The sequence below is a fragment of the Drosophila takahashii genome, unplaced genomic scaffold (genome assembly GCF_030179915.1).
Source record: "Drosophila takahashii strain IR98-3 E-12201 unplaced genomic scaffold, DtakHiC1v2 scaffold_71, whole genome shotgun sequence".
Classification (NCBI taxonomy): Eukaryota; Metazoa; Arthropoda; class Insecta; order Diptera; family Drosophilidae; genus Drosophila; species Drosophila takahashii.
The window spans coordinates 13,621-24,588 of NW_027221750.1; the positions used below are offsets into that span (position 1 = coordinate 13,621).

The 10,968-nt window shown below is 33.6% G+C and overlaps 3 non-coding genes across 3 annotated transcripts; all 3 read right to left on the bottom strand.

The window, feature by feature from the left end:
- Positions 1-291: 291 nt before the first annotated feature.
- Positions 292-4,248, bottom strand: LOC138914659 (large subunit ribosomal RNA). The gene has a single exon (XR_011420476.1). It is a non-coding gene; the product is annotated as a large subunit ribosomal RNA (ribosomal RNA).
- Positions 4,249-4,646: 398 nt separating this feature from the next.
- On the bottom strand, positions 4,647-4,825 carry LOC138914662 (5.8S ribosomal RNA). Its single transcript, XR_011420477.1, has one exon. It is a non-coding gene; the product is annotated as a 5.8S ribosomal RNA (ribosomal RNA).
- A 623-nt stretch (positions 4,826-5,448) lies between these two features.
- LOC138914664 (small subunit ribosomal RNA) lies at positions 5,449-7,438 on the bottom strand. Its single transcript, XR_011420479.1, has one exon. It is a non-coding gene; the product is annotated as a small subunit ribosomal RNA (ribosomal RNA).
- Between the last annotated feature and the right edge of the window lie 3,530 nt (positions 7,439-10,968).

Here is a 10,968-nt window from a genome sequence, read left to right on the forward strand (position 1 = left end):
TGTTCGGACTTAGAATATTTGTATACACGTCACTAATAGGATGACGATTCAGTTGGCTACCTTAAGAAGTACATATACTTGCATATGTCTCTTATTTGCATGTTCGGACTTAGAATATTTTTATACGCGTCACTAATAGGATGACGATACATATGGCTACCATTGTTAAATATATTTAAATAAAATTTATTTAAATATAATTATTATTTTATATATATATATTTTATATATATATATATTCTGACTTAAAAAAGCCAAACAAAATAAACACAATTAAATTTATGTTTATTATCGAATCATCAAGCAAAGGATAAGCTTCAGTGGATCGCAGTATGGCAGCTGCTCAACCACTTACAACACCTTGCCTGTTACAAAAGTCGTTTACAATTGATTCTAGGCTTTGTCATTGTATTAAATAATGCTTTTATATGTAACTAGCGCGGCATCAGGTGATCGAAGATCCTCCCAATTTACTATGTTACAAATTACATTGGCATCACATCCATTGTCGTTTATAAAGTAAATTATAAACTTTAAATGGTTTAGAAGCCATACAATGCAAATTGCCCCTTATTTATCATTGCAGTCCAGCACGGATACGACCTTAGAGGCGTTCAGGCATAATCCAACGGACGTAGCGTCATACCACTGTTCGCTCGAACAAGTATTGTGCCATTGGTCCGTACCTGCGGTTCCTCTCGTACTACGCAGGAATGCTGTCGCAACAACGTTTTGTCATTAGTAGGGTAAAACTAACCTGTCTCACGACGGTCTAAACCCAGCTCACGTTCCCTTGCATGGGTGAACAATCCAACGCTTGGTGAATTTTGCTTCACAATGATAGGAAGAGCCGACATCGAAGGATCAAAAAGCGACGTCGCTATGAACGCTTGGCCGCCACAAGCCAGTTATCCCTATGGTAACTTTTCTGACACCTCTTGTTAAAAACTCTTTAAACCAAAAGGATCGATAGGCCGAGCTTTTGCTGTCCCTGTGTGTACTGAACACCGAGATCAAGTCAGCATTTGCCCTTTTGCTCTATGTGTGGTTTCTGTCCGCACTGAGCTGGCCTTGGGACACCTCCGTTATTATTTGAGAGATGTACCGCCCCAGTCAAACTCCCTACCTGGCAATGTCCTTGAATTGGATCATACCTGAGTAATTGGAGTTATACCAAATTTTCAAATCAAAAATACATAAATGCACCGTTTTATTAAAGAATTTGTTTGCGATTATATAACAAACTCGTGATACTTTGATCAAGAAGCTTGCATCAAAACCCAATACCATAAGATATAATAAATATATCCGTATAATGGCTAGGAAATGATACACGTTCCATTTAATCAAGTAAGTAAGGAAACAATAAGAGTAGTGGTATTTCATTGACGATACCAAACCGAAGTCTAATATCTCCCACTTATTCTACACCTCTTATGTCTCCTTACACTGCCAGATTAGAGTCAAGCTCAAAAGGGTCTTCTTTCCCCGCTAATTATTCCAAGCCCGTTCCCTTGGCTGTGGTTTCGCTAGATAGTAGATAGGGACAGTAGGAATCTCGTTAATCCATTCATGCGCGTCACTAATTAGATGACGAGGCATTTGGCTACCTTAAGAGAGTCATAGTTACTCCCGCCGTTGACCCGCGCTTACTTGAATTTCTTCACTTTGACATTCAGAGCACTGGGCAGAAATCACATTGTGTCAACACCCGCTAGGGCCATCACAATGCTTTGTTTTAATTAGACAGTCGGATTCCCCAAGTCCGTGCCAGTTCTGAATTGATTGTTAATTGATAATCGTTATAATTAATAAGAACTAATTGGTTTGACCCAATTAGTATTCTTAAAAATTTTAGCAAGAAAGTTCCACAATTGGCTACGTAACTAACTATCCGGGGAACAAGTAACTAACATAAATGCTAGAAACTCTATTTACCCAGAACGAGCACATAAACCATGTTATTGTTTCCCAATCAAGCCCGACTATCTCAATCTTCAGAGCCAATCCTTATCCCGAAGTTACGGATCTAATTTGCCGACTTCCCTTACCTACATTATTCTATCGACTAGAGACTCTTCACCTTGGAGACCAGCTGCGGATATTGGTACGGCCTGTTGAGAAGTTTGCGTGTCCCCACCATAAATTTTCAAGGTCCGAGGAGAAAATATCGACACAACAGTATATGTCATGCTCTTCTAGCCCATCTACCATATCTCTCTGCGAAAGACTTCCATGGTAGTACGGCTATAAAACAGAAAAGAAAACTCTTCCGATATCTCTCGACGGCTTCTTTATGGTCGTTCCTGTTGCCAGGATGAGCACGAGGCCCATATTTAATAACAAACGGATACTCAACAGGTTACGGAATTGGAACCGTATTCCCTTTCGTTCAAAATTATTCAAGTATATTATATTAGCTTGATTTGTATATATTGCGTTTTTGGTTTTACTTGAAAATTTTCGGCTTTCGCCTTGAACTTAGGACCGACTAACTCGTGATCAACCACTGTTCACACGAAACCCTTCTCCACTTCAGTCCTCCAAGGTCTCATTCGATTATTTGCTACTACCACCAAGATCTGTACCAATGGCAGCTCCATGCAGGCTTACGCCAAACACTTCTACGCATACCATTGTACCTTCCTACTCACTAAAGTTTCAAAATTTATATCACAAGTAATATAAATCATCTACTTTAGCGGTAATGTATAGGTATACAACTTAAGCGCCATCCATTTTAAGGGCTAGTTGCTTCGGCAGGTGAGTTGTTACACACTCCTTAGCGGATTTCGACTTCCATGATCACCGTCCTGCTGTTTTAAGCAACCAACGCCTTTCATGGTATCTGCATGAGTTGTTAATTTGGGCACCGTAACATTACGTTTGGTTCATCCCACAGCGCCAGTTCTGCTTACCAAAAGTGGCCCACTGGGCACATTATATCATAACCTTAAACTTCATATCAAGAAAGTTAAGGTTCTTACCCATTTAAAGTTTGAGAATAGGTTAAGATCGTTTCGACCCTAAGGCCTCTAATCATTCGCTTTACCAGATAAGATTATTTTATATAATATTAAAATGCACCAGCTATCCTGAGGGAAACTTCGGAAGGAACCAGCTACTAGATGGTTCGATTGGTCTTTCGCCCCTATACTCAATTCTGACAATCGATTTGCACGTCAGAACTGTTTCGGTCTTCCATCAGGGTTTCCCCTGACTTCAACCTGATCAAGTATAGTTCACCATCTTTCGGGTCACAGCATATATGCTCAAGGTACGTTCCAGTTAGAGGCATAAATAATATAAATATCATTATACATAACTATATAGAACGCCCCGGGATTGTGTTAATTAGCTATAAATAGTTAAAAAACTAATCCCATTATTAGTCAAGTTAATTACGCTATTAGGTTTATATCCCAATAACTTGCACATATGTTAGACTCCTTGGTCCGTGTTTCAAGACGGGTCCCGAAGGTATCCTGAATCTTTCGCATTGTTAATCCTACAAGTGCATATAATAAACACAAAAATCAATGATAATCATGCCATTATATAATTCCGAAAAATTAACGCACTGTATTCATATAAATCTATCAGCACTTTATCAAATTAATAACATTTATTCTGTGTTAAAATGCAAGCAATTTAATTTGAATAAACTATAAGTTATATTTTATGATAAATTTGGTATGCTAATAGATTACAATGTCCTTATATGGAAAAAATGCACACTATTATCATAATATTGTTTAAATATTACAATTTTAATGATGAATTTTCCATAACGGATATTCAGGTTCATCGGGCTTAACCTCTAAGCAGTTTCACGTACTGTTTAACTCTCTATTCAGAGTTCTTTTCAACTTTCCCTCACGGTACTTGTTTACTATCGGTCTCATGGTTATATTTAGTTTTAGATGGAGTTTACCACCCACTTAGTGCTGCACTATCAAGCAACACGACTCTTTGGAAACATCATCTAGTAATCATTAACGTTATACGGGCCTGGCACCCTCTATGGGTAAATGGCCTCATTTAAGAAGGACTTAAATCGTTAATTTCTCATACTAGAATATTGACGCTCCATACACTGCATCTCACATTTGCCATATAGACAAAGTGACTTAGTGCTGAACTGATTTCTTTTCGCTCGCCGCTACTAAGAAAATCCTTGTTAGTTTCTTTTCCTCCCCTAATTAATATGCTTAAATTCAGGGGGTAGTCCCATATGAGTTGAGGTTGTATATAACTTTTATTTGCAATTAATTCTTTATATATAATGATAAAACATTTTATTAAATTCGTTTAAAGCTGACGTATATATATATTAATGGCATTTATTTGTAACGAATTAACGAAGAATAATAATATTGTCAACGTTTTTCATATTTCAAATCATTAATAAGAGACAATTCTAGATAATATTTTATGCTAGACATTTCTCAGTATTATTTGATTGAAAAAGAAAATATTCCTCTTCGTTTTTCTCAAAGTTTAATTACTATTGTGAGATAATGTTTTTCATATATTTGTTAATATTATGAATAAAATAATTAAATTATTTTTATCCAATAATATACCATATGCTTATAAAATTTTATTATAAAATTTGTATAAACAACTTAATTAGCATAGTCTTACAACCCTCAACCATATGTAGTCCAAGCAGCACTATAAAATTAATTAAAGTACATAACAGCATGGACTGCGATATGCGTTCAAAATGTCGATGTTCATGTGTCCTGCAGTTCACACGATGACGCACAGTTTGCTGCGTTCTTCATCGACCCATGAGCCGAGTGATCCACCGCTTAGAGTTTTATAATATTGGTTTTAAATTTGGTCAAATATGTTTTTATTGAAAGAAATTAAAAATACACCATTTTACTGGCATATATCAATTCCTTCAATAAATGTATTTATATACCTAAAATAAATGCTGCGAAATGTCTTAGTTTTATATAAACAATATATATCAAAGTATTATTTGTAATGGCATTTGTTTGTTAATATATATTGATAATTTTATATAAAACATTAACCTGAAACCAGGTACAACATTGTATATTTTAGGTTGTTGCATTATCCAATGTATGATCATCATCAAATTAGTTGGCCAATACATCTCGCAACGCGTGTATATTATGGTCCATATACACACAAAAGTTTATAATAAATATATAAAATATATTTTATTATATTAATAATTCGATTTGCTTGTTCGAATTTTATGTTTGTTTCTATTTAATTTATTTGTAATAATATTATATTATTACAATATTTCGATTTGCTTGTTCGAAATTTATTTGATCTTTTACTTTTAAGATCATATTTTTGGTATAATTATTATTATAATTATTATGTATATATATATATATATTGGTAATTTGTATTAAATTTGTATTAACAAATTTTTTTATTAACGGTAAGGATATTATACAATAATGATCCTTCCGCAGGTTCACCTACGGAAACCTTGTTACGACTTTTACTTCCTCTAAATAATCAAGTTCGGTCAACTTTTGCGAAACAACCGTAACACACAAGGCGTCACAGTGATCACGTCCGGAGACCTCACTAAATAATTCAATCGGTAGTAGCGACGGGCGGTATGTACAAAGGGACGTAATCAATGCGAGTTAATGACTCACACTTACTGGGAATTCCAAGTTCATGTGAACAGTTTCAGTTCACAATCCCAAGCATGAAAGTGGTTCAGCGGTTTACCCGGACCTCTCGGTCTAGGAAATACACGTTGATACTTTCATTGTAGCGCGCGTGCAGCCCAGGACATCTAAGGGCATCACAGACCTGTTATTGCTCAATCTCATTATTGCTAGACGCAATTTGTCCATTTAAGAAGCTAGTGTCCTTATAATGGGACAAACCAACAGGTACGGCTCCACTTATATAAACACATTCAAACACAATAAACATTTTACTGCCACCATGAATGAAGGCTATATAAGCTTCAACACCATAATCCTGAAGATATCTATTTAATATATTTGAGTCTCGTTCGTTATCGGAATTAACCAGACAAATCACTCCACGAACTAAGAACGGCCATGCACCACCACCCATAGATTCGAGAAAGAGCTATCAATCTGTCTTACACACTTATGTTCGGACCTGGTAAGTTTTCCCGTGTTGAGTCAAATTAAGCCGCAGGCTCCACTCCTGGTGGTGCCCTTCCGTCAATTCCTTTAAGTTTCAGCTTTGCAACCATACTTCCCCCGGAGCCCAAAAGCTTTGGTTTCCCGGGAAGCGACTGAGAGAGCCATAAAAGTAGCTACACCCAATTGCTAGCTGGCATCGTTTATGGTTAGAACTAGGGCGGTATCTGATCGCCTTCGAACCTCTAACTTTCGTTCTTGATTAATGAAAACATCTTTGGCAAATGCTTTCGCTTAAGTTAGTCTTACGACGGTCCAAGAATTTCACCTCTCGCGTCGTAATACTAATGCCCCCAAACTGCTTCTATTAATCATTACCTCTTGATCTGAAAACCAATGAAAGCAGAACAGAGGTCTTATTTCATTATCCCATGCACAGAATATTCAGGCATTTGAAGCCTGCTTTAAGCACTCTAATTTGTTCAAAGTAATTGTACCGGCCCACAATAACACTCGTTTAAGAGCACTAATGCAGGTTTTTAAATAGGAGGAACATATGAAAAAATACAAGTATTTAAACACATATAAGAACTCCACCGGTAATACGCTTACATACATAAAGGTATAGTACTAACCACAATTGTAAGTTGTACTACCCGTATGAAGCACAAGTTCAACTACGAACGTTTTAACCGCAACAACTTTAATATACGCTATTGGAGCTGGAATTACCGCGGCTGCTGGCACCAGACTTGCCCTCCAATTGGTCCTTGTTAAAGGATTTAAAGTGTACTCATTCCAATTACAGGGCCTCGGATATGAGTCCTGTATTGTTATTTTTCGTCACTACCTCCCCGAGCTGGGAGTGGGTAATTTACGCGCCTGCTGCCTTCCTTAGATGTGGTAGCCGTTTCTCAGGCTCCCTCTCCGGAATCGAACCCTGATTCCCCGTTACCCGTTGCAACCATGGTAGTCCTAGATACTACCATCAAAAGTTGATAGGGCAGACATTTGAAAGATCTGTCGTCGGTACAAGACCATACGATCTGCATGTTATCTAGAGTTCAACCAATATAACGATCTTGCGATCGCTTGGTTTTAGCCTAATAAAAGCACATGTCCCATAAGGTTCATGTTTTAATTGCATGTATTAGCTCTAGAATTACCACAGTTATCCAAGTAACTGTTAACGATCTAAGGAACCATAACTGATATAATGAGCCTTTTGCGGTTTCACTTTTAATTCGTGTGTACTTAGACATGCATGGCTTAATCTTTGAGACAAGCATATAACTACTGGCAGGATCAACCAGAATAATGTTTTCGTTCATATTTCATTCATATTTTTTGAATAGAAATTAGTAATATAAATATAATAGATTTTATTTCCATTTTATATGTTCGGTTTTTCTTAAATATTGATTTTAATTCAATATTTTTTTTTTGCTTTGTGAAATAATTCTATTTTAATTCGAATACGGCCATTTTTATATGGCATTCGTATACGTTCTTTAATTTTTACTTGTTTCGCCACTAATATAACAAGTTTATAATTGATGTTAAAGAAAAAGTACAACTTTTTTATAACACAATTTTCACTATATATTGTTCTTTCTATAAGTTTTTATTATATTATATATACATATTTCATTCTAAAATATCATTTTTGTTCAACATACATAATTATTGTATCCACACATGTACAATTTTTGTTTAACCAATATAAATATTGAGTTAAATCATTTGCATTTTGATGATAAATTTAAAATTTATCTTTTCCATATAACTCTCTGGTAATATATGATATAAAACCGAGCGCATATGAAATTATTTTGATCACTAATATTGCAATTATATTTTATTATAATGCTTTTTGTAAACACATTGTACCGGCAAGCGATACTCTGTGCCCAAACGACAGGGGATATAATAATTTAATATAAATTATCATATATACCTGCCACCAAAGATTAACGATAAAAGTCGGAAACAATTTGTTATTCTATATATAATAGAAACTTGACCTCTGTTTCACCTTATTATCATGGGTTTATAATATTAACCGCGTAGCCAAGTCTTAATTTCATTTAAGAAACAAATTTATACGGATAATATTTTGATTTTAATATATGTTGTTCTATTGATAACAAAAGTATATATTATAATATATTTTGTTCAATAGTAGATGGACTACTTACTGTACCATCCTTATTTTTTATTATTATTGATATACATTATATTGACAACAGCATATGATATTCATATGGTTTGTTCAATAATTAATTGGTGGACAACCACTGACCATCCTATAGTAGTTTTTGGCCACGACGTCTAAATATCGAAATTATTTAATTCCGTTTGCCACCCATACGATAGATATTAACTATCTATAATAATAATGTGTACGCATAAAATATTATATGTATATATATAGACCAACAGACAAGCACTTCACCCTATAGTAGTTTTTGGCCACGACGTCTATATATCGGGCATATTTAATTCTCTTTGCCACCCAACCAAAGATATTCACTTTTTTATATAAAGTATTATTTGATCATATTAATATAACCAATTATTTCTGCCATATTCATATAATTTCTTTATGAATTATTTTTTGGTCATATCCATATAATCTATATGCCGTATCCATATAATGAATACGGCATATCCATACAACTAGCCATATTTGTATGTCAATGTATATTTTATTATACATTTTTTTCTTTATACATATAATATGGTATTTCCATATCGCTATAATTGAATTATATGTATAAGATATCATTTATATATAGCATTGCCAAAATAATATGATAAACATAAATTTTGAACAATACGGCCGGTCGGCGAGCACTGCCTCCCTATATATGTTTTTGGCCACGACGTCTAAATATTGGGTATTTTTCGTACTGCGGCCCCGGTGTATGTAAATTGGGCATATTTCGTACTGATGCCAACATATCTATATGACTCATTATTTTCTTCCATATCAATATAACTTCTTTTATTTCCATATTCAAGTAATTTCTTTATTTGCCATATCAATATAAAAGATTTTTTGGTCATATTTATATAATCTATATGCCGTATCCATATAATGAATACGGCATATCCATACAACTAGCCATATTTGTATGTCAATGTATATTTTATTATACATTTTTTTTCTTTATACATATAATATGGTATTTCCATATCGCTATAATTGAATTATATGTATAAGATATCATTTATATATAGCATTGCCAAAATAATATGATAAACATAAATTTTGAACAATACGGCCGGTCGGCGAGCACTGCCTCCCTATATATGTTTTTGGCCACGACGTCTAAATATTGGGTATTTTTCGTACTGCGGCCCCGGTGTATGTAAATTGGGCATATTTCGTACTGATGCCAACATATCTATATGACTCATTATTTTCTTCCATATCAATATAACTTCTTTTATTTCCATATTCAAGTAATTTCTTTATTTGCCATATCAATATAAAATATTTTTTGGTCATATTTATATAATCTATATGCCGTATCCATATAATGAATACGGCATATCCATACAACTAGCCATATTTGTATGTCAATGTATATTTTATTATACATTTTTTTTCTTTATACATATAATATGGTATTTCCATATCGCTATAATTGAATTATATGTATAAGATATCATTTATATATAGCATTGCCAAAATAATATGATAAACATAAATTTTGAACAATACGGCCGGTCGGCGAGCACTGCCTCCCTATATATGTTTTTGGCCACGACGTCTAAATATTGGGTATTTTTCGTACTGCGGCCCCGGTGTATGTAAATTGGGCATATTTCGTACTGATGCCAACATATCTATATGACTCATTATTTTCTTCCATATCAATATAACTTCTTTTATTTCCATATTCAAGTAATTTCTTTATTTGCCATATCAATATAAAATATTTTTTGGTCATATTTATATAATCTATATGCCGTATCCATATAATGAATACGGCATATCCATACAACTAGCCATATTTGTATGTCAATGTATATTTTATTATACATTTTTTTTCTTTATACATATAATATGGTATTTCCATATCGCTATAATTGAATTATATGTATAAGATATCATTTATATATAGCATTGCCAAAATAATATGATAAACATAAATTTTGAACAATACGGCCGGTCGGCGAGCACTGCCTCCCTATATATGTTTTTGGCCACGACGTCTAAATATTGGGTATTTATCGTACTGCGGCTCCGGTGTATGTAAATTGGGCATATTTCGTACTGATGCCACCATATCCATATAACTTATTTTTTGTTCTATATCTATATAATTAATTTTTTTCCATACCTATAACTATTAAACTAATTTTTTTCCATATCCATACTTGAACTTATTATTTTTCCCATATCCATATAACTCGTTTTTTCCATATCCACACTAGAATTTAGTATTTATCCCATATCCATATAAATCATTATTTACCATATCAATATAAATAATATTTTTTCATATTCATACTAGAACTTATTATTTCTTTAATATTCATATAACTCAATATTTTTTCATATCCATACTAGAACTTATTCTTTTTCCCATATCCATACTAGAACTTATAAATTTTCCCATATTCATATAACTAATTTTTTTCATATCCATACTAGAACATTATATTTTTGCCATATCTCTACAACTCATTTTATTCCATATCCATACTAGAACTTATTATTTCTTTAATATCCATATAACTTAATATTTTTCCATATCCATACCAGAACTTTTTATTTTTCCCATATCCATAGAACTAATTTTTTTCATATCCATACTAGAACCTAATTTTCTTC